At 38.2% G+C, this 21,549-nt stretch overlaps 1 protein-coding gene and 1 pseudogene across 2 annotated transcripts in view; both read left to right on the top strand.

The window, feature by feature from the left end:
* The window catches only part of HPSE2 (heparanase 2 (inactive)), a 663,646-nt gene that overhangs the window by 378,690 nt on the left and 263,407 nt on the right, over positions 1–21,549 (top strand). The gene's annotated exons all lie outside the window — the stretch shown is intronic.
* On the top strand, positions 10,470–11,332 carry LOC112854423 (ATP synthase peripheral stalk subunit OSCP, mitochondrial-like; annotated as a pseudogene).

Genomic DNA, 21,549 nt, shown 5'->3' with positions numbered 1-21,549 from the left:
GTATGATCTCAATCTTTTTGTACTTGTTGAGGGCTTACTTGTGTCCCATTATGTGATCTAGTCTGGAGAACATTTCATATGTACTGGAGAAGAATGTGTATTCTGCTGCTTCAGGATGCAATGTTTTGAATATATCTAAGTCCATCCTGTCCAGTGTGCCATTCAAAGCCAGTTTCCTTGTTGATTTTCTGCCTTAGATGATCTGTCCATTGTTGTAAGTGGGGTGTTGAAGTCCCCTACTATTATGGTATTATTGTCAATGAGTTTCTTTATGTTTGTGATTAATCAATTTATATATCTGGGGCTCTCATGTAGGGGGCATAAATGTTGACAATTGTTAGGTCTTCTTAGTGGATAGACTCCTTAATTATGATATAATGCCCTACTTCATCTCTTGTTATAGTCTTTTTTTTTTTTCAAATCTAGAGTGTCTCATAATTATGGCTAGTCCAGCTTTCCTGTGGCAACTATTAGTATGATAGATTTTTCTCCATCCCCTTACTTTCAATCTGAAGGTTTCTTTAGGTCTAAAATGGGTCTCTTGTAAACAGCATATAGATGGATCCATATCCATTCTGTTTCCCTGTGTCTTTTGATTGGAGCATTTAGTCCACTGACATTTAGAGTGAGTACTGAAAGATATGAACTTACTGCCATTGTGTTGCCTGTAGAGTTGGAATTTCTGGTAGTGTTCTCTTGTCCTTACTAGTCTTTGTTGCTTTGGTGTTTTTTGTTTCATTTCATCTTTTCTCCCCTCAGAGAGTCCCTCTTAAAATTTCTTGCAGGACTTGTTTAATGGTCACAAACTCCTTTAGTTTTTGTTTGTCTAGGAAACTCTTTGTCTTTCCTTCTATTTTGAATGTCAGTCTTGCTGGATAAAGAATTCTTGGCTGAGTATTTTTCTGACTCAGCACATTGAATATATCCTGCCACTCCTTTCTGTGCTGCCAAGTTTCTGAGAATAGGTCTGCTGCAAACCTGATCTTTCTTCACTTGTAGGTTAAGGACTTTTTTTCCCTTGCTGCTTTCATGACTCTTTCCTTATCTGTGTATTTTGTGAATTTAACTATGATATGCCTTTGTTGATAATCAGTTTTTGTTGAACCTAATGGGTTCTATATGCTTCCTGGATTTTGATGTTTGTGTCTTTCCCCAGTTTATGAAAGTTTTCTGCTATGATTTGCTCCCATAAACCTTCTACCTCTTTTTCTCTTTCTTCATCTTCTGGGAGCCCTATGATTCAGATGTTGTTCCTTTTTAATGAGTCACTAGGTTCTCTAATCTTATGTCATGCTTTTTTGCCTTAGTTTCCCTCTTTCTTTCTGTTTCATTATTCTCCATAAAGTTGTCCTCTATATTGCTGATTCACTGCTCTGCTTCATCCATCTTTGCCGTTGTGGCATCCATTTGAGATTGCATCTCAATTATAGCATTTTTTAATTTTGTCCTGACTAGATTTTACTTCTTTTATCTCCACAGAAAGGGATTCTATGCTTTTTTCAACCCCAGCTAGTATTCTTATTATTGTGATTCTAAATTTTGTTTCAGACATCTTGCTTGTGTCTGTGTTGATTACATCCCTGACTGTCATTTCTTCCTGTTTATTCCTTTGGGGTGAATTCCTTCATTTCATCACTTTGGAGGAAGAAAAAGAATTAATAAAATAAAAAATTAAGTTTAAAAAATTAAAAACAACACATAGAAATCAAATAAAGGAAAATAGATCCTAGGTGTGTTTTGGTTTGGTTGTTGAAAGAAGCTTGGTAGAATAGAGAAAAAAGGGAAAGAAAAAAAGGAAAAAAGTAGGAAAAACATTTGAAAATTTAAAAAATGAATACAGTAAAATAGAATAAAATGAAATGATGAAAATAAAATAGAATTTAAAAATTACAAAAATAAAAAATATAGTAGAAAAAAATTAAAAATCTTTTTATAAAAATGGAAAATAAAAAATAAATTTTTTCTTTTTGTATTCAAGAATAAGAAAAGAAAAGAAAAAAAAATTGAATAAATGGACCAGTGAGCACAATGAAATACAGTTGGAATTACATCCAGTTTCCCCTAGAAGTCAAACTTTGAAGCACTTTATAGTCTATAAGCCAAGTAGGTGGAGAGACTTGTGTTCCTCTAGAGCATGGTGGGTGTAGTTGTACGGGGCTTGGTGTAACAGCTCCATTCTCCACTAGATGGTGCTGCTTAGTTTACTGGGGTGGATCATTGTGGCATATATACATGTATATGTGCATGTGCGGGAGAGGTGAAAATGGCATCACTCAGCTACCCAGTCTCTAGTGTCAGAGCTCTGTGCAGCAGTCAAGCACCCCTCCTTTGTCTTGGCTTCCGTCCACTCCCTGTTTCTATGCTGTCCACAACCAAGCCATCAGCCTGCCAGGTGGCACCTCACTCTTGAATTTTATCTCAGATGGGGCTGTGTTTCCAAACCCCTTACTTCTGGGAGCCCTGTGGCTTTGACCCACTTCAACCCGCTTGGGGAGGGTCTCGTGGAGCAGTGGCCAGTGCCTGCCTGCCCGCAGGAATATTCGAGGGACCATGCTGCTGCAGATGCCTAAAGACTGCAGCCAGGTGCCAGCCACCCCAAAAAAGGTTCCTATGATCCTGTAGCAGCAGCGTTTCAGGGATTATGGTAAATCACAGCACACATCTGGCACCAGACTTCACTGCCCCCTAATGTCCTTGTTCCAACACCAGCAAATATGGCTGTTCTCCAGGGTCTGCTGGGACCTTTACCTGTGGGGAGGCTGCACAAAATCTACCAAATGTCCTCTTAGCAGTGGAATGCCTCTTCCCGTGTGATCTGAGGACCCCTCAGACATCACTGTCTGCTCCTGGGGATTTGCGCTTCCCACCAGAGCTCCATCAGGTGTCAAACTGCAGAGTTTCTGACTCTGCATTCTCCTGTTTATAGAGTCCTAATGGCATTGAAACTCTCTCCTTTCTCCTTTCTCCCTTTCTCATTTAGTCTCTTATGGGTGTTTCCACTCTTTCTCTCTCTCTCCAGCTGCTTTTGGAGCAAGTGCTTTTCCTGTATTCTCCCCCATCTCTGTTCTCTCTCCACAAGCAAACACAGCTGTCTACCCTCTGTGGCTTCTCTCCCCCACCCCAATCACCTCTCCATGCTGTGTACCTGCTGAGTTCTCTGGGTCAAGTTATGTAGATTGTTGTGTTAGTCCTCAGATCAGTTTTCTAGGTGTGCGAGATGGTTTAATGTTGATCTAGCTGGATTTCAGGGATGAGAGAAACAGAAAACTTCCATGCTGTTCCACCATCTTGGCCCCTCCCACCCAAAGGCAGAAATCTTTAAAAGCACATAAATATTTATTTAGTGATTTTTTTAAACAAAAGTATTGTATTTATTCTTTTGCAACTTATTTTTCACTTAGAAATATGAATATTTTGTTATGTCAAAACACATTTTTCTATAGTGCATTTATTGAATCAGTGATAAGGATTTATTTACTCATTTCCCCTATTATGGAAATTTAGCCAATCTCACTCTCTCTTTCCCTCAGCCATTAAACAAAGCTGTGATGAACATTCTTATGCACTTGGAATTCAGTTCTGTAAATTCCTCAGAGAAAATATTTAGAAATAGAGTTTTTGAGTCAAAGGGTATATGCATTTTTAAAGCTTTTGATGCATGTTGACAAAATAGCTTTTTCCAAAGGAGGTGTTTAAAGTCTTATGAGGATTATCTGATCTAAAATTTTCATAAACAGAGTAGAGTTTAGAGCAGGGAATTAGAAATTACAAAGGGAGGTCATTACTGTGTATCCTAAAAGTGTCAGGACCATAATAATTGGGATAGTTGTTCTTAAACACTGTGCAAAAGTAAGTTCGCTCTACCCCTGTGGACTGGTTTAGAAAAAGAGAGCTAATCTAAAAATTGGGCCTCTTATTGTCTATTAATGGTGTACTCATTGATGCATTGGTAGTTTTGGTATCTCAATGAACCTACAGGTTCTGAGTTGCAAAGTATTGAAATCCTAGAGCCTCATTTTTTATTTATTTTATTTTATTTTTTTTTAATTTTTTTTAACCTTTATTTATTTTTGAGACAGAGAGAGACAGAGCATGAATGGGGGAGGGGCAGAGAGAGAGGGAGACACAGAATCAGAAGCAGGCTCCAGGCTCCGAGCCATCAGCCCAGAGCCCGATGCGGGGCTCGAACCCATGGACTGTGAGATCGTGACCTGAGCTGAAGTCGGACGCTTAACCGACTGAGCCACCCAGGCGCCCCGAGCCTCATTTTTTAAAAACCCAGAGAAAATATATGGAAATAATATTATAGTAGAAAAATAATTAAACTGTAAAGGAACAGATTCTTGCCGTGTCTACTGAATTTAATACTTCTTACATAAAGAATAGCCTTGACTCTGGGTGAAGGTTCTTATACTTCTGGTTAGGATCTCAAGAACAGGCCACCAAAAGTAAGCTTTTAAATAGAAAGCAGCAAAATGGAAGTTAAGGGTCTCAACAAGAAGCAGAAATAGATCTTCCTTAATCAGTCATAATTCTTTGCTGTTCTCATTAGCTTACTGCAGCCTAATGGAAGGGCTGTCCTTGCAATTTTCATTTTTCCTAGAAGCCTCTAGTGTCTAATAAATTTCTATTCAGAGTTCCAGCCTCATACTCAGCACTTTTTGCGAATGATATTTTTGCTTCTAAAATTTACACATGGAAGATCACTTTCTATAGCCATGTCCAAGGGCTAGAACCTTTCTCTTTATTTTCCATACTCCTTCCTATAGTAAATCAAATCAATCAATCAATAATAGACATCTAATTTTCATTAGGCACAATTCTAAGACTCCATTTATTACCTGACCTTAATAATCTCCATTCTAATATGAGGGCCATGTTGACACCTTGAGTCTCCAGGTATCACTGTCCACTCAGCCCTGTACTAAATATTCCTCAGAATGTGTGGATGCTTTCTTTTCTTCAGTGCACAGTTATCTGAGTAAATGACTATAGGTACTTTTTTGTGGGGGGGCGGGAAGGAGAATCATTACCTGATGCTACAGTGTTACTCCTAAAGATCTGGCCATGTCTTCAGTCAGCAGATTCTGGATCTAAAAATTGGCTCAGAACCAACAACTAGCAAGGGGTTAGGAACTTTTCATTGGGGAAATCATCCTCAACTTCCTGATCATCCATTTTTGTCTTTCTGTAGTTGTAGATATTTAAATAATACTCTTGTTGGCTGCCCATATTAGGGATGAGCATGTCATGCTTTATTAACCATCTTCACAATTCCCTGCTGGTTAGATCCTCTTGGCTGCCCCTCTAACCTTGCTGGCCATCATAATAATTGTAACTTTTTGGGTTTTTACAGTTGAAGTACCACCACTTGAGCTCTAATCCTCTGGCCCCCATCATCCCAACTTCATGCCTATTGACAAACCCAAACCTGACCTGTGGCTACTAGTCACCACTGAACTTATTAGTGATGCTGTACCCCTCTCACCAGCACATTTCTTTCTTTCTTTTTTTCCACCACACATTTCAAATGGCCTTGGTGGAATGGTGTCATTTGGCTTCTTCTATGCACCCTACTCCTCTGGTGGGTGTTCCAGTCTTATTAATATATCCATTCTAGCATGACCTCTTCCCTCAGTCTCTTTTATTCTTCCTTCTACTATCAGCCAGGGCAACTCAGGCACTTCTACTCTGCTCAACATAGCCATTACTCTTTCTAGGCTTCTAAATGTTATCTCAGCAGTGAATTTGCACCATTCTCAAATCCTTGCTGGGGTGTTAAATTCCATGTTCCAAGCAAACATCCCCGAGTCAATGAATTCTTGATGATCCAGTCTTAAATTCTGGCCCTCTTGATCAGGCATCCTCAAAATTTAATCCCAGGAATATAGCCCTGGTTCCCGTTGATACATGCTAGCTAATTCTCTCAACTCCTGGACTGTGGAGTATCTTAACTTCCTTAACTGGGTAGTGCTGGGCTTCAGTCCAGGCATCAGCCTTTCAGCCAGGAGAGAAGATGGGGCATTTCTGAGGAGGAAAGCTGCTGTCTTAAAGGGAAAGTCTTCTGCACTGTTCTGCAACACAGAGCAAGTGCAACCTCTTACTGGCGAAGAGGGGACCACCTTGTAAGCTCTGGGGCCTCAGGGGCATATTCAGCTCCAACATCTGGGCATCAATCCAGATATCCCTAACCCATATTTCAGGGTACTGTATTTTTCCATTCTGAGTCCTGATGTGATAACAGACCTATCTCGATTAAGCATTCAAATGTCTCTTTGAAGCCCTGTGAGGATCTGACCTTCAGTTTTCTATTTAGCTTTGTCTGCTCTTCTACCACAGGATATAAGAATGCCTTTATAAACAAAGGTGCCTCTTGTGTCATGTCATCACCAGTGAAATCTTTAACACCCACATACCACATTCAGGATGGTATTCTTCTTTCGTACAAGGTGGTGAGTGAGCCAGTCCCAATTCCCCATCTTACTTGGACCTTTCTCATTCTCATTTGCAGTAGTTTGAGTATGTCAAGAAGCAGACACAAAGATAGGATTATATATGCCAGGGATTGGAAGCATGGGTAGTTTTAAAAGGGGAAGAGAGCCTTGATGTCTGTGGAGAGAGGAAAGAAAGAATAGGACATACAGAGTCTTAGACTATAGCACAGTTCCAAAAAAAATGATTCTGTCATGCTGATGGGAAATCCTCAAGCCAAATTTGTTTGTAGGAGTCCTGCAACTTGCTGGAATGGGCACACTTTAGTACCTTTGATCACCATGTTTAGTCACTGTCTGGGAAAAACAGCTCATGGGAAATAGAGGCTCAGCATGAACACAGTTGTGAATGCAGAAGGGCAGCAGCTGGAGCAGATAATTGGTTATACTCCATGTAGAAGGATTTCTGAGTGGCATATTTCATGGCACACACATACACACTCACACAGAGTCATTGCTTAAGATCAGTGAATCTTCATGTTCAATACTAGCAGATGAAATTGTCTGAGGAGCTGTATCCAGAGAAAGAGGATCCGGGCATCTCCAATTCAAATTCAAAATATACAAACACACACATATATTGTACACATAGGAATCAGACTCTACCATACCATTATTATTACAATTTTTTTAATTAAAATGGGTTTGTACAACCTTTCCTGGCCTGTCTAAAAAATGACCCCCATTTGTGGTTTTGTTTCTGTGTGAATATATATGCCAGATTTCCCACAGCTGACTGATAAATGAGTCTTTGGAACACAATAAAATTATACACTGACAACTCCCTGTAGCCATGAGAGGCGCATTTGGGCTTCCCCTAGGCACATGAGATATAGATCACCGAGTGTGTGCACTATCACTCTTTCAGTGGCCTTGGCAAAGCAATTTGTCTATCCATGCCATTTCTGGACAAAGATTCTTAGCAACAACTTTCCACTTTTACATCCAAAAGAAAACTAATGCAATATAAAAGTGTGGCTTTTGTATGTGACCAACATGACTAGTGCATATGTTTCTGTCTCATTATTCTATTCCATGTTGATAATCTGCTGGTTGTATCCAAGTCTATCCACAGCCTATAAATTCCTTGAAAGCAAGGACCATGTCTCATCATTGATTACACTCAATACCCAAGTGACTAAATCAGTGCCAACAAGTATTTAGTGACCTTTTCCATTAACCCTCTCCCTCCTTCTCTGGATCAGTTCTTTAATGTTCCCCATTAGAATCACAATATTTGGAGAGATGCCCCATATCTCTGTATAATCATTTCTTTTCCCTGAATTATTTAGCATCCCCACCCCTCCCTCATGGGAGTGCTGAGTCTGCCCTAGAGCCAAAATGGTTTTAAGTGAAGTAAGAAGTGTTGTACTTCTTACTGCCATATAGTAAGATTTACCACTGGCTCAATGGGACCTTTGCCAAAAAACTGGTTAGTGTGTCATCATGGCATCTTAAGAAATATCTTCCTAAGAAAATATTTTTTCATGACTAAAGAAGCCAATTTTCATAATGTCCCTAACCAGAATCATAGCTGCCACCTCCACCTCCACCCCACCAGAACACGCCATATTTAGAGGCTTCAAGACACATATATGGAAGTAAGATTTTTTTTTTATGGTTACTGACATGTTATGGAAGAGGTTGGACTGTGGATATTAATGCGATGGTATGATTTCTTGGGAATTCTTCCCAGTCTTTCAGTGATATACATTTTTTTCAATTCAGATATGCTTTATAATTTTCAAGAAAATTGATATCTGTTTTCTTTTTTGAAATTTAAAATAAGCTTGGGAAGTAGGCAAGACAGATATTATTATTTACACTTGAAAAATAAGGAATCTGAAGTACCACAGAGTTAAATGGTGTAACTAAGGAGTAAATTTGTTACCAGTGATTAGAAAACAGAGAGATAAAAATGGACTATAATCTTTAGGAAATAAAATACAGCAAACAATAAATATGTACTGACTACACTCTAGGTGCTGGGCACTGCAGCTAGACTCAAGAACACAAGGACAAGTAAGATCAAGGCCTCCAAGAGTTTAGAATCTATAAAGTGGTCTTAAACTCTTCCAGTAAAAGACCATTTTTCATTAAAAGAAATAAAAATCTTTTTATTAGAGGCACCTGGGTGGCTCAGCCAGTTAAGCATCTGACTCTTGATTTTAGCTCAGGTCATGATCTCACGGCCATGGGATCAAGCTTCACTTTGGATTCTGCAATGAAAATGGAGCCTGCTTGGAATTCTCTCTTCCCCTGTCTCTCTGGCCCTTTCTGGCTAGCATGTATTCTCTCTCTCCCTCTGTCTAAAATTAAAAAAAAAAAACTTTTTATTATAGTTGTAAATCAACAAGTTTACAAATCAAATAGTGCAGAGTTGCTTATGATGAAAAGCAATAGTCTCCTTCTCCTTACCGTTCTGCTGCCACTTATTTTAGCCCCTCTCCAGAGGTGACCTTTTTCATTAAAATAAGTATGTTAAACCTTTTTTTAGTAATTTTATTAGGAAAAAAACAAACTACACAAAAAGTGTATAGAGAATAATAAAATAAATACCACCTACTCACCAATAACTATCTTTGTTAAGATTGAGAAGTCTTTACATATGGACATATTTGTTTCAGATCTTTATTTTTTCTGAGAGAAAACATCTCATATAGTTAAAGCCACCTGAGTGTTCCTTTCCAATCCCACTGTCCTACATCTCAACACATAGGTAACCACTAAGCACTGAATTTTTAACTTACATTTGTCCACATTTTTATTTTACTTATACTACATACATGATACACATAGATGTATATATATATCTAGCTATATACATGTAGAGAGACATATGCACACGTATATACATAGTATGTTATATAATGCTGCAATGTATTTCCATAGTGAATGTATGATGTTATTTTTATATTTTGACAATCTATATCATTCTGCAACTTGCCTTTTTTTTACTCTGCTTATGTTTTTGAGATTTCTCTCTCCTAATACATGTATCTCTAGTTTGTTTTCTTTAAATTACTTATCAGTTCTTACTGATGGACATTTAAGTTGTTTCTTATTTATTTTTACTGCAAACAACATAGCATTCGGTCTTTCCTCATTAAATATGAAATTAGTAGGTGAATTTTATTAAGCCAGTCTATTGAGGTTTTAATGACATATAAAAAGCTGCAGATATTTGATATATACAACTTTATGTGTTTAGAGATAAGTATATACCCATGAAACTATCATCACTATTAGCGCCATAATCTTATTTATTATCTCAAAAAGTTTTTTCCACACCCTTGACTTTGGAAAGAGGTGTTGTTTGTTTGTCTTTTAGTGGTAAGAGCACTTAAAATAATATATCCCCTCTTAGCAAAATTTTAAGTATATAGTATTGTTAATCAGTGGCCCTGTATCATACAGTGGATCTCCAGAACTTATTTATTTTGCATAACTGAAACTTTGTACTCTTTGATGAACACTTCCCCATTTATCTCCCCCAACCCCTCACAACCACCATTGTACTCTCTGTTTCTGTTTGACTATTTTATTTTTTATTTAAAAAATGTTTTTAATGTTTATCTATTTTTGAGAGAGAGAGAGAGAGAGAGAGAGAGAGAGAGAGAGACAGAGAGAGACAGAGAGAGACAGAGTGTGAGCAGGGGAGGGACAGAAAGAGGAAGACACAAAATCTGAAGCAGGCTCCAGGCTCTGAGCTGTTAGCACAGAGCCCAACACGAACCATGAGATCATGACTCGAGCGGAGGTCCAACGCTTAACTGACTGAGTCACCCAGGTGCCCTTGTTTGACTGTTTTAGATGGCACATATAAGTGAGATCATATAGGCTTTTTCTTTCTATGTCTGGACTATTTCATTTAGCATAATGTCCACCAGATTAATCTATTCTAGCAACCTAAATATCCATTAACAGTTAAATGGGTAAAGAAAAGGTAGTACATGGATCTACAGCTGCCCAGAGAAAATGGCCACCCCAGCACTTTCTAAGCTCTCCCTGCAGGTGCCATACTTTAGTATAGTACATCTGTGGTCAGGCTGTTTGCCAAACTTGTGAGGCAACCGTTTCAGATATATGGTATCAAAGGTCTGTATGCCACCGCTATTTATTCAGCATCTAAACAGAATAAAGTAGATAAGGAATTGTTGAGAGCACAATCTTGAAAGAACCCAAAATGACTGCTTCTGTTATGAATCCCTGCATAAAGTGTTCAGTGAAAGTGAAAAGCCTAAATGACATGAAAGCAAAAGAGAGGTTCTATCTCCTCACATCTAACCTGGTCAATTTGCTTGTTGAAAATGGTCACTTTGGGGGCGCCTGGGTGGCGCAGTCGGTTAAGCGTCCGACTTCAGCCAGGTCACGATCTCGCGGTCCGTGAGTTCGAGCCCCGCGTCGGGCTCTGGGCTGATGGCTCAGAGCCTGGAGCCTGTTTCCGATTCTGTGTCTCCCTCTCTCTCTGCCCCTCGCCCGTTCATGCTCTGTCTCTCTCTGTCCCAAAAATAAATAAACGTTGGAAAAAAAAATTAAAAAAAAAAGAAAATGGTCACTTGAACACTATCCCTGGAGTCATTTCTGCCTTGTCAACCGTGATGAGCATCCACCCTGGAGAAGTCCCTTGCACAGTTACCACTGCACCTCCTTTAGATGAATCCACTCTATGAATTAAAAACAGTACTGAAGACCTTCCTAAGTAAAGGCCGAAATTGGAAGTTAAGACTGAACTGTCAATCATGGGTGCACTGATTGTCTGTACTGGAGAGAAATATGCTGATACATCTGTGAAAACCAAGATTCAGAAGCTAAGCAGGGCTTTTTGGGAAATTTTCTGAAAGTGTTGATTCTCTGTCAGTGAAAATTCCTAACCTTGGAGCAACAATAAAATGCTTCCTGAATGACAGCAAAAAGAAAATGTGGTGCAAGCATACAATGGAATATTTTTTAGCCTTACAATGGCAGAATTTCCTTCTTTTTAAAGGCTGAGTAATATTCCATTGTATCTATATGCCACATTTACTTTATCCATTTAACTATTGATGGATATTTAGGTTTGTTTCCATATCTTGGCTATTGTGCATAATGCTGTAATGAAGGTGAAAGTGCAGATGTCTCTTTGAGACCCAGATTTCAATTCCTTTGGATATGTATCCAAAAGTGAAATTTCTAGATCAAATGGTAATTCTATTTTTTAAAGTTTTTTTTAAAGTTTACTTGTTTATTTTTGAGTGAGAGAGCATGAACACACATGTGCACACAAGTGGGGGAGAGACAGAGAGAGAGAATCCCAAGCAGGCTCTGCACTGTTAATGTGGAGCCTGATGCAGGGCTTGAACCCATGAACTGTGAGTTTGTGACCTGAGCTGAAATCAAGACTTGGATGTTTAACCGACTGAGCCACCCAGGTGCCCTGGTAATTCTATTTTTAATTTTTAAGGGACCTCCATATTGTTTTCCATAGTGACTGCACTAATTTACATTCCCACCAAAAGTGTACAAGCATTCCCTTTTCTCTACGTCCTCGCCAACACTTCTTCTCCTTTGTTTTTTTGACAATGGTATCCTAACAGGTGTGAGGTGACAGCTTATTGTCGTTTTGATTTGCATTTCCCTGATGACTAGTGATGTTGTACACATTTTCATATCCCTGTTGGCCTTTTGTATGTCTTCTTTGGAGAAATGTGTATTCAGGTCCTTCGCCCATTTTTAAATTGAGTTATTTGTGGTTTGTTTCTGTTGAGTTATAACATTGTCAAATATATTTTGGATATTAACCTCTTATATGATATATGGTCTGAAAATATTTTTCCCATTGTAGGTTGGCTTTTCATTTTGTTAATTGTTTTTTTTGTTTGTTTGTTTGGTTTTTTTTTTTTTTTTTTGCTGTGCAGAAGCTTTTTAGTTTGATCTAATCTAATTTGTCTAGTTTTGCTTTTGTTGCCTGTGCTTTTTTGATGCCATATCCAGGAAATCATTGCCCCATCCAATATCTAGAAACATTTCTCCTACATTTTTTTTCTAAGAATATTATGGTTTCAGGTTTTACATTTAAGTCTTCAATTCATTTTGAGTTTATTTTTATGTATAATGTGAAACAAAGGTCCAATTTTAGTCTTTTTTTTAAATATGAAATTTATTGTCAAATTGGTTTCCATACAACACCCAGTGCTCATCCCAACAGGTGCCCTCCTCAATGCCCATCACCCACCTCCCCTCCCTCCCACCCCCTGTCAACCCTCAGTTTATTCTCAGTTTTTAAGAGTCTCTTATGGTTTTCCTCCTTCCCTCTCTGTAACTTTTTTCCCCTTCCCCTCCCCCATGGTCTTCTGTTAAGTTTCTCTGGATGCACATAAAAGTGAAAACATATGGCATCTGTCTTTCTCTGTATGACTTATTTCACTTAGCATAACACTCTCCAGTTCCATCCACATTGCTACAAAAGGCCATATTTCATTCTTTCTCATTGCCAAGTAGTATTCCATTGTATATATAAACCACAATTTCTTTATCCATTCATCAGTTGATGGACATTTAGGCTCTTTCCATAATTTGGCTATTGTTGAAGGTGCTGCTATAAACATTGGGGTACAAGTGCCCCTATGCATCAGTACTCCTGTATCCCTTGGGTAAATTCCTAGCAGTGCTATTCCTGGGTCATAGGGTAGATCTATTTTTAATTTTCTGAGGAACCTCCACACTGTTTTCCCGAGCAGCTGCGCCATTTTGCATTCCCACCAACAGTGCAAGAGGGTTCCCATTTCTCCACATCCTCTCCAGCATCTATAGTCTCCTGATTTGTTCCTTTTAGCCACTCTGACTGGCGTGAGGTGATATCTGAGTGCAGTTTTGATTTGTATTTCTCTGATGAGGAGTGATATTGAGCATCTTTTCATGTACCTATTGGCCATCTGGATATCTTCTTTAGAGAAGTGTCTATTCATGTCATCTGCCCATTTCTTCACTGGATTATTTGTTTTTTGGGTGTGGAGTTTGGTGAGATCTTTATAGATTTTGGATACTAGCCTTTTGTCCGATATGTCATTTGCAAATATCTTTTCCCATTCTGTCGGTTGCCTTTTAGTTTTGTTGATTGTTTCCTTTGCAGTGCAGAAGCTTTTTATCTTCATGAGGTCCCAATAGTTCACTTTTGCTTTTAATTCCCTTGCCTTTGGAGATGTTTCAAGTAAGAAATTACTGCAGCTGAGGTCAAAGAGGTTTTTTCCTGCTTTCTCTTCTAGGGTTTTCATGGTTTCCTGTCTCACATTCAGGTCCTTCATCCTTTTTGAGTTTATTTTTGTGAATGGTGAAAGAAAGTGGTCTAGTTTCATTCTTCTGCATGTTGCTGTCCAGTTCTCCCAGCACCGTTTGTTAAAGAGACTGTCTTTTTTCCATTGGATATTCTTTCCTGCTTTGTCAAAGATTAGTTGGCCATACTTATGTGGGTCCAATTCTGGAGTCTGTATTCTATTCCATTGGTCTATGTGTCTGTTTTTGTGCCAATACCATGCTGTCTTGATGATTACAGCTTTGTAGTAGAGGCTAAAGTCTGGGATTGTGATGCCCCCCACTTTGGTCTTCTTCAGTATTACTTTGGCTATTCGGGGTCTTTTGTGGTTCCATACAAATTTTAGGATTGCTTGTTCTAGCTTTGAGAAGAATGCCGATGCAATTTTGATTGGGATTGCATTGAATGTGTAGATTGTTTTGAGTAGTATTGAGATGTTAACAATATTTGTTCTTCCAATCCATGAGCATGGAATATTTTTTCCATTTCTTTGTATCATCTTCAATTTCCTTCATAAGCTTTCTATAGTTTTCAGCATACAGATCTTGTACATCTTTGGTTAGATTTATTCCTAGGTATGTTATGCTTCTTGGTGCAATTGTGAATGGGATCAGTTTCTTTATTTGTCTTTCTGTTGCTTCATTATTTGTTTATAAGAATGCAACTGATTTCTGTGCATTGATTTTGTATCCTGCGACTTTGCTGAATTCATGTGTGAGTTCTAGCAGACTTTTGGTGGAGTCTGTCGGGTTTTCCATGTATAGTATCATGTCATCTGAAAAAAGTAAAAGCTTGACTTCATCTTTGCCAATTTTGATGCCTTTGATTACCTTTTGTTGTCTGATTGCTGATGCTAGCACTTCCAACACTATGTTAAACAACAGTGGTGAGAGTGGACATCCCTGATCTCAGGGGGAAACTCTCAGTTTTTCCCCATTGAGAATGATATTAGCTGTGGGCTTTTCATAAATGGCGTTTATGATCTTTAAGTATGTTCCTTCTATCCTGGCTTTCTCGGGGGTTTTATTAAGAAAGAATGCTGAATTTTGTCAAATTCTTTTTCTGCATTGATTGACAGGATCATATGGTTGTTATCTTTTCTTTTATTCATGTGATGTATCATATGGATTGATTTGCGAATATTGAACCAGCCCTGCAGCCCAGGAATGAATCCCGCTTGATCATGGTGAATAATTCTTTTTGTATGCTGTTGAATTTGATTTGCTAGTATCTTGTTGAGAATTTTGCATCCATATTCATCAGGGACATTGGCCTATAGTTCTCCTTTTTTGCTGGGTCTCTGTCTGGTTTGGGAATCAAAGTAATGCTGGCTTCACAGAATGAGTCTGGAAGTTTTCCTTCCCTTTCTATTTTTTGGAACAGCTTGAGAAGGATAGGTATTATCTCTACTTTAAATGCCTGGTAGAATTCCCCAGGGATGCCAACTGGTCCTGGACTCTTATTTGTTGCGAGATTTTTGATAACTGATTAAATTTCTTCACTAGTTATGGGTCTGTTCAAATTTTCTATTTCTTCCTGTTTGAGTTTTGGAGTGTGTGGGTGCTTAGGAATTTTTCTAATTCTTCCAGGTTGTCCAGTTTGTTGGCATATAATTTTTCATAGTATTCCCTGATAATTGCTTGTATTTCTGAGGGATTGGTTGTAATAATTCCATTTTCACTCATGATTTTATCTATTTGGGTCATCTCCCTTTTCTTTTTTTGAGAAGCCTGGCTAGAGGTTTATCAATTTTGTTTATTTTTTCAAAAACCAACTCTTGGTTTCATTGATCTGCTCTACTATGTTTTTAGATTCTATATTGTTTATTTTTGCTCTGATCTTTATTATTTCTCTTCTTCTGCTGGGTTTGGGGTGCCTTTGCTGTTCTGCTTCTATTTCCTTTAGGTATGATGTTAGATTTTGTATTTGGGATTTTTCTTGTTTCTTGAGATAGGCCTGGATTGCAATGTATTTTCCTCTGAGGACTGCCTTCGCTGCATCCCAAAGTGTTTGGATTGTTGTATTTTCATTTTCATTTGTTTCCATATATTTTTAAATTTCTTCTCTAATTGCCTGGTTGATCCATTCATTCTTTAGTAGGTGTTCTTTAACCTCCATGCTTTTGGAGGTTTTCCAGACTTTTTCCTGTGGTTGATCTCAAGTTTCATAGCATTGTGGTTTGAAAGTGTGCATGGTATGATCTCAGTTCTTTTATACTTATTAAGGGCTGTTTTGTGACCCAGCATGTGATCTGTCTTACAGAATGTTCCATGTGCACTTGAGAAGAAGGTATATTCTGTTGCTTTGGGATGCAGAGTTCTAAATATATCTGCCAAGTCCATCTGGTCAAATGTATTATTCAGGGCCTTTGTTTCTTTATTGATTCTGTGTCTGGATGATCTATCCATTGTTGTAAGTGGAGTATTAAAGTCCCCTGCAATTACCACATTCTTGTCAATAAGGTTGTTTATGTCTGTGATTGTTTTATATATTTGGGGATCCCATATTCAGTGCATAGACATTTATAATTGTTAGCTCTTCCTGATGGATAGAACCTGTAATTATTATATAATGCCCTTCTTCATCTCTTGTTACAGGCTTTAATTTAAAGTCTAGTTTATCTGATATAAGTATGGCTACTCCAGCTTTCTTTTGACTTCCAGTAGCATGATAGATAGGTCTCCATCCCCTCACTTTCAATCTGAAGGTGTCCTCAGGTCTAAAATGAGTCTCTTGTAGACAGAAAATAGATGGGTCTTGGTTTTTTATCCATTCTGATACCCTCTGTCTTTTGGTTGGAGCATTTAGTCCATTTACATTCAGTGTTATTATTGAAAGATAAGGGTTTAGAGTCATTGTGATATCTGTAGGTTTCATGCTTGTAGTGATGTCTCTGGTACTTTGTGGTCCTTGCAACATTTCACCCACAGAGTCTTCCTTAGGATATCTTGTAGGGCTGGTTTAGTGGTGTGAATTCTTTCAGTTTTTGTTTGTTTGGGAAAACCTTTATCTCTCCTTCTATTCTGAATGACAGACTTGCTGGAAAAAAGATTCTTGGCTGCATATTTTTTCTGTTCATACATTGAAGATTTCCTTCCATTCCTTTCTGGCCTGCCAAATTTCAATAGATAGGTCTGCTACTACCCTTATGTGTCTTCCTTTGTATGTTAGGGCCTGTTTATCCCTAGCTGCTTTCAGAATTCTCTCTTTATCCTTGTATTTTGCCAGTTTCACTATATGACATGCAGAAGATCAGTTCAAGTTACATCTGAAGGGAGTTCTCTGTACCTCTTGGATTTTAATGCCTGTTTCCTTCCCCAGATCAGGGAAGTTCTCAGCTATGATTTGTTCAAGTACACCTTCAGCCCCTTTCTCTCTCTTCTTCTTCTTCTGGAATTCTTATGATACGGATATTGTTCCATTTGATTACATCACTTAGTTCTCTAATTCTCCCCTCATACTCCTGGATTTTTTTATCTCTCTTTTTCTCAGCTTCCTCTTTTTCCATAATTTTATCTTCTAATTCACCTATTCTCTCCTCTGCCTCTTCAATCCATGCTATGGCCACCTCCATTTTATTTTGTACCTCATTTATAGCATTTTTAAATTCCTCATGACTATTTTTTAGTCCCTTGATGTCTGTAGCAATGGATTCTCTGCTGTCCTCTATGCTTTTTTCAAGCCCAGCAATTAATCTTATGACTATTACTCTAAATTCTTGTTCCCTTATATTGCTTAAATTGGTTTTGATCATTCGTTAGCTGTCACTACTTCCTGGAGTTTCTTTTGAGAAGAATTCTTCCATTTCATCATTTTAATTAGTCCCTGTGGTAGCTCCAACCTGCAGGGCACTTCCCCTGTGGTGTCTGGAGAAACTTGTGTTGGTGGGAGGGGCCGCAGTCAGACCAGATGTCTGCCCCCAGCCCACCGCTGGGGCCACACCACAGTCAGACTGGTATGTACCTTATCTTCCCCTCTTCCAGGGGCAGGACTCACTGTGGAGTAGTGTGGCCCCTGTCTGGGCTGCCTGAACACTGCCAGGCTTGTGGTGCTGCTTTGATGGGATCTGGCCAAGGGTGTATTAGACAGGGTGGATCCATAAGGTGCACAGGGGTGGGAGGGGTGGGCTTAGCTAGCTTTGCCAGTGGTGATCCCCTGCAGGAGGGGCCCTGCAGCACTGGGAGGGAGGCAGGCCTCTCGGAGGCATGGATCCACAGAAGCACAGTATTGGGCATTTGCGCGGTGCAAGCAAGTTCGGTGACAGGAACTGGTTCCCTTTGGGATTTTGGCTGGTGGATGGGAGAGGGAGATGGCGCTTGCCAGCGCCTTTGTTCCCTGCTGAGCTGAGCTCTGTCTTCCGGGGCTCAACACCTCTCCCTCCCAGTGTCCTCTCACCCTCCTGCTCTCTGAGCAGAGCTGTTGACTTATAACATTCCAGATGTTAAGTCCTGCTGGCTGTCAGAACTCATGGAGTCTGGCCCCTCCACTTTTGCAAGCCAGACTTCAGGGGATCTGCCTTGCCAGGCAGGGTGCCCCTCCACCGCCCGGCTCCCTCCCACCAGTCCGTGTAACATGCACTGCCTCTCTGCCCTTCCTACCCTCTTCCATGGACCTCTTGTCTGCGCTTGGCTCCGGAGAGTCCATTCTGCTAGTCTCCCCGCAGTTTTCTGGGTTATTTAGGCTGATGTGGGTGGAGTCTAAGTGATCAGCAGGACGAGGTGAGCCCTGCGTCCTCCTACGCTGCCATCTTTGCCCTGTCCAGTTTTAATCTTTTGCATATGGATATCCAACTTTCCCCAATATAATTTATCGAATGGACTATCTTTTCCCCACTGCATATTCTTGGCACACTTGTTGAGGATCAGTTGAATATATGTTTATGGTCCTATTTCTGGGCAGTCTTTTCTGTTCTATTGGTCTCTATGTCTGCTTTTATGCCAGTATCATAGTGTTTTGATTACTGTCGCTTTGTAATATGTTTTGAAATAGGGAATGTGGTACCTCCAGCTTTGTTCTTTCTCAAAATTGCTTTGGCTATTTGAAGTCTTTTGTGGTTTCAAATTAATTTTAGGATTGTTTTTGTATTTCTGTAAAAAGTTCCATTGGGATTGGAGTGGAGATTGCATTGTATCTATAGAACATTTGGTGAAGTATGGATATTTTAACAATATTAATCCTTCTGGTTCAAGAACATAGAATGTCCTTCCATTTATTTGTATCTTTTGACATTTATTTCATCATTGTTTTGTAGTTTTCAGTGCACAAGTCTTTCACCTGGTTAAATTTATTCCTAAGTATTTTATTGCTTTTAATGCTAGTCTAAATGGAATTGTTTTCTTTATTTTTTTGGACAGATTGTTGTTATTGTATAGAGATGCAAATGAATTTTGTACGTTGATTTTGTATTCTGAGACTTTATTGAATTTGGTTATTAGTTATAAATTTTTTTTTTGTAGAGCCCTTACTTAGGATTTCTATGTTTAAGGTCATACCATTTGTAAACACAGAAAATTTTACTTCTTCCTTTCGAATTTAGATGGCTTTTTTTTTCTTGCCTAACAAGGCCCACAGCTAATAATATACTAAGCAATGAAAAGCTGAATAATGAAAAGCTCCAACTTCCTCTAAGAGTTGGAAATTTTTTTGTAGATGCCCTTTATCAAGGAAGAATTCTTCTATTCATAGTTTTCTAAGAGTTTTTAATCATAAACGGAGGTTGAATTTGTTAAATGCTTTATCTTCATCTACTGAAATGAATGTAATTTTTCTTCTTTAGCCTGTTGATTTTGTGAATTACACTGATTGAATTTTGAACATTAAATCAGGCTTCCATTACTGGGATAAACTCCATTTGATCATGTTATTTTTTATATATATTTACATTTGGAATTTAATTTGTTAATATTTTCTTGGGGATTTTAAAAATGTTTTCATAAGAGATATTAATACGTATTTTTTATTTCTTGTAATTTCTTTGGTTTTTTGGCATCAGGGTGATGCTGGTCTATTAAAATTAGTTGAAAACTGTTCTCTTCTGTTTTCTGGTAGACATTGTGTTGAGCTGGTATTTTTTCCTTAAGTGTTCACTGATGTAGAATTGGTTTCACCAGTGAAACCATCTGAGCTTGTATTCTTTATTGGAAAGTCTTAAACTATGAATTCAGTTTCTTTAGAATGTAATGATAGATGTATGACTATTCCTATAATATACTTTCACTGAGTGAATTTTGGTAGTTTCTGTATTTCAAAGCATGGTTCCATTTTATGTAAATGCTTGAATTTACAAGTTGTTCATAATATCTTATTTTCCTTTTAATGTTTATATGGTTTATATTAATTCTTGTCTTTAATTCTTGAAATTGGTAATTTGTGTCTTTCTCCATAGTGTTATTGGTCAGTTTTTGAGAGTTTTGTTAATTTTATTGATTTTTTCAAAGAACTAGTTTTTTATTTGATTTTATCTAGTTTTTTCAATTTATTCATTTCTATTCATTATTATCTTTCTCTTCCTATTAGATTTGGATTCTATTTGCTTTTCTTTTTGTAGCTCATATTAATGATGTAAAACCTTTCTTCACTTTACATGAAGCAATTAAAGCTCACAGTTTTCTCTTTAAGCACTGTTTTGGTTGTATCCCACAAATTTTGATATATTCTAGTTCCATTTTTACTCTGTTCAGTGTATTCATTAATTTCCCTAAAAGTTTTTTATAGTGTGGTATAATTTCCAAGTATTTAGGAGAATTTTCCAGACATCTTTCTTTTATTAATTTTCTGGTTAATTCCCCTGTGTTTTCATGCAGTTCTGTGAGACTGGGGCCACCTTGCAGGCAAATTGGTGAGAAAGAAGAAGGTGAAAAATACCAGGGAATTCCTCCACATTATTTGGGCAGTGGGAGCCCATTTTTACAATATTTCTATTCAGACAGATGAATCTTTTCTCAGGGTTTTAGGTGCCTGTGTCATCACCATCACAACCATAAAATTTTCCAACTAGTCAGCCTACTGGTGGGACTTGGAGAGAAAAGGGAAATAAGGAAAAGGTTAAAGGAAGTGGGTATTTCTCTACAAATTGTCTTGCATGCAGGAACCTCTTTTCCTGGTTTCATGGCTAGAGGTAATGTTTCTGATACTTTTTGCTTTCAACACCCATGGCACAGTTCTGCCACTTGGGACTTTTCTCAGTCAAAGCTTGAAGATAAAGAAGGAAAATAAGACCATGCAACTTGCCCTCATTACAGATCATTGTCCAGATTTTGAGTTCAGTTTACAGGCTTTTTGCTCATGTTTACTTTTCAGAGTACTTAGGTGGTTGTCTTTGTATTCTACTCAGAGATTGTAGTTATAATCAGTGTGAGAAATATGCTGTAGTTGGCATCTTGATTGACATGGAGGGAAGCTTAGAAGTCTTGTTTTCATTTTTTGAGGGTATTTTCTTCTGGGTAAATGATTCCATATTGAAAGTTTGCACTTTGTAAACTTTAAAGGTGCTGTTCATTGTCAGTTGACTTACATAGTTTTGATTGAAAAGTGAGCTGTCAGTCTCATTGTTGATATCATGAAAGTAATATGCCTTTCCTTCACTGTGATTGCTTTTAAGTTGTTCTCTTGGCTTTGAATTTTAGCATTGTGGCCATGATATTTCTAGATATCCTTTGTATTTTTCCTATTCACAGTTTCCTGAGCTTCTTAAATCTTTGAATTGATTTCTTTTGTCAAGTTTGGAAAATTCATGGCTAATATTTCTTCAAATATTTATTGCCCCTT

The sequence above is a fragment of the Puma concolor genome, chromosome D2, assembly GCF_028749965.1.
Source record: "Puma concolor isolate L17-30 chromosome D2, mPumCon1.1.hap2, whole genome shotgun sequence".
In the NCBI taxonomy this organism is placed as follows: Eukaryota; Metazoa; Chordata; class Mammalia; order Carnivora; family Felidae; genus Puma; species Puma concolor.
The sequence above is the reverse complement of the archived record's forward strand: the minus strand, read 5'-3'. Positions and strand labels throughout refer to the sequence as shown.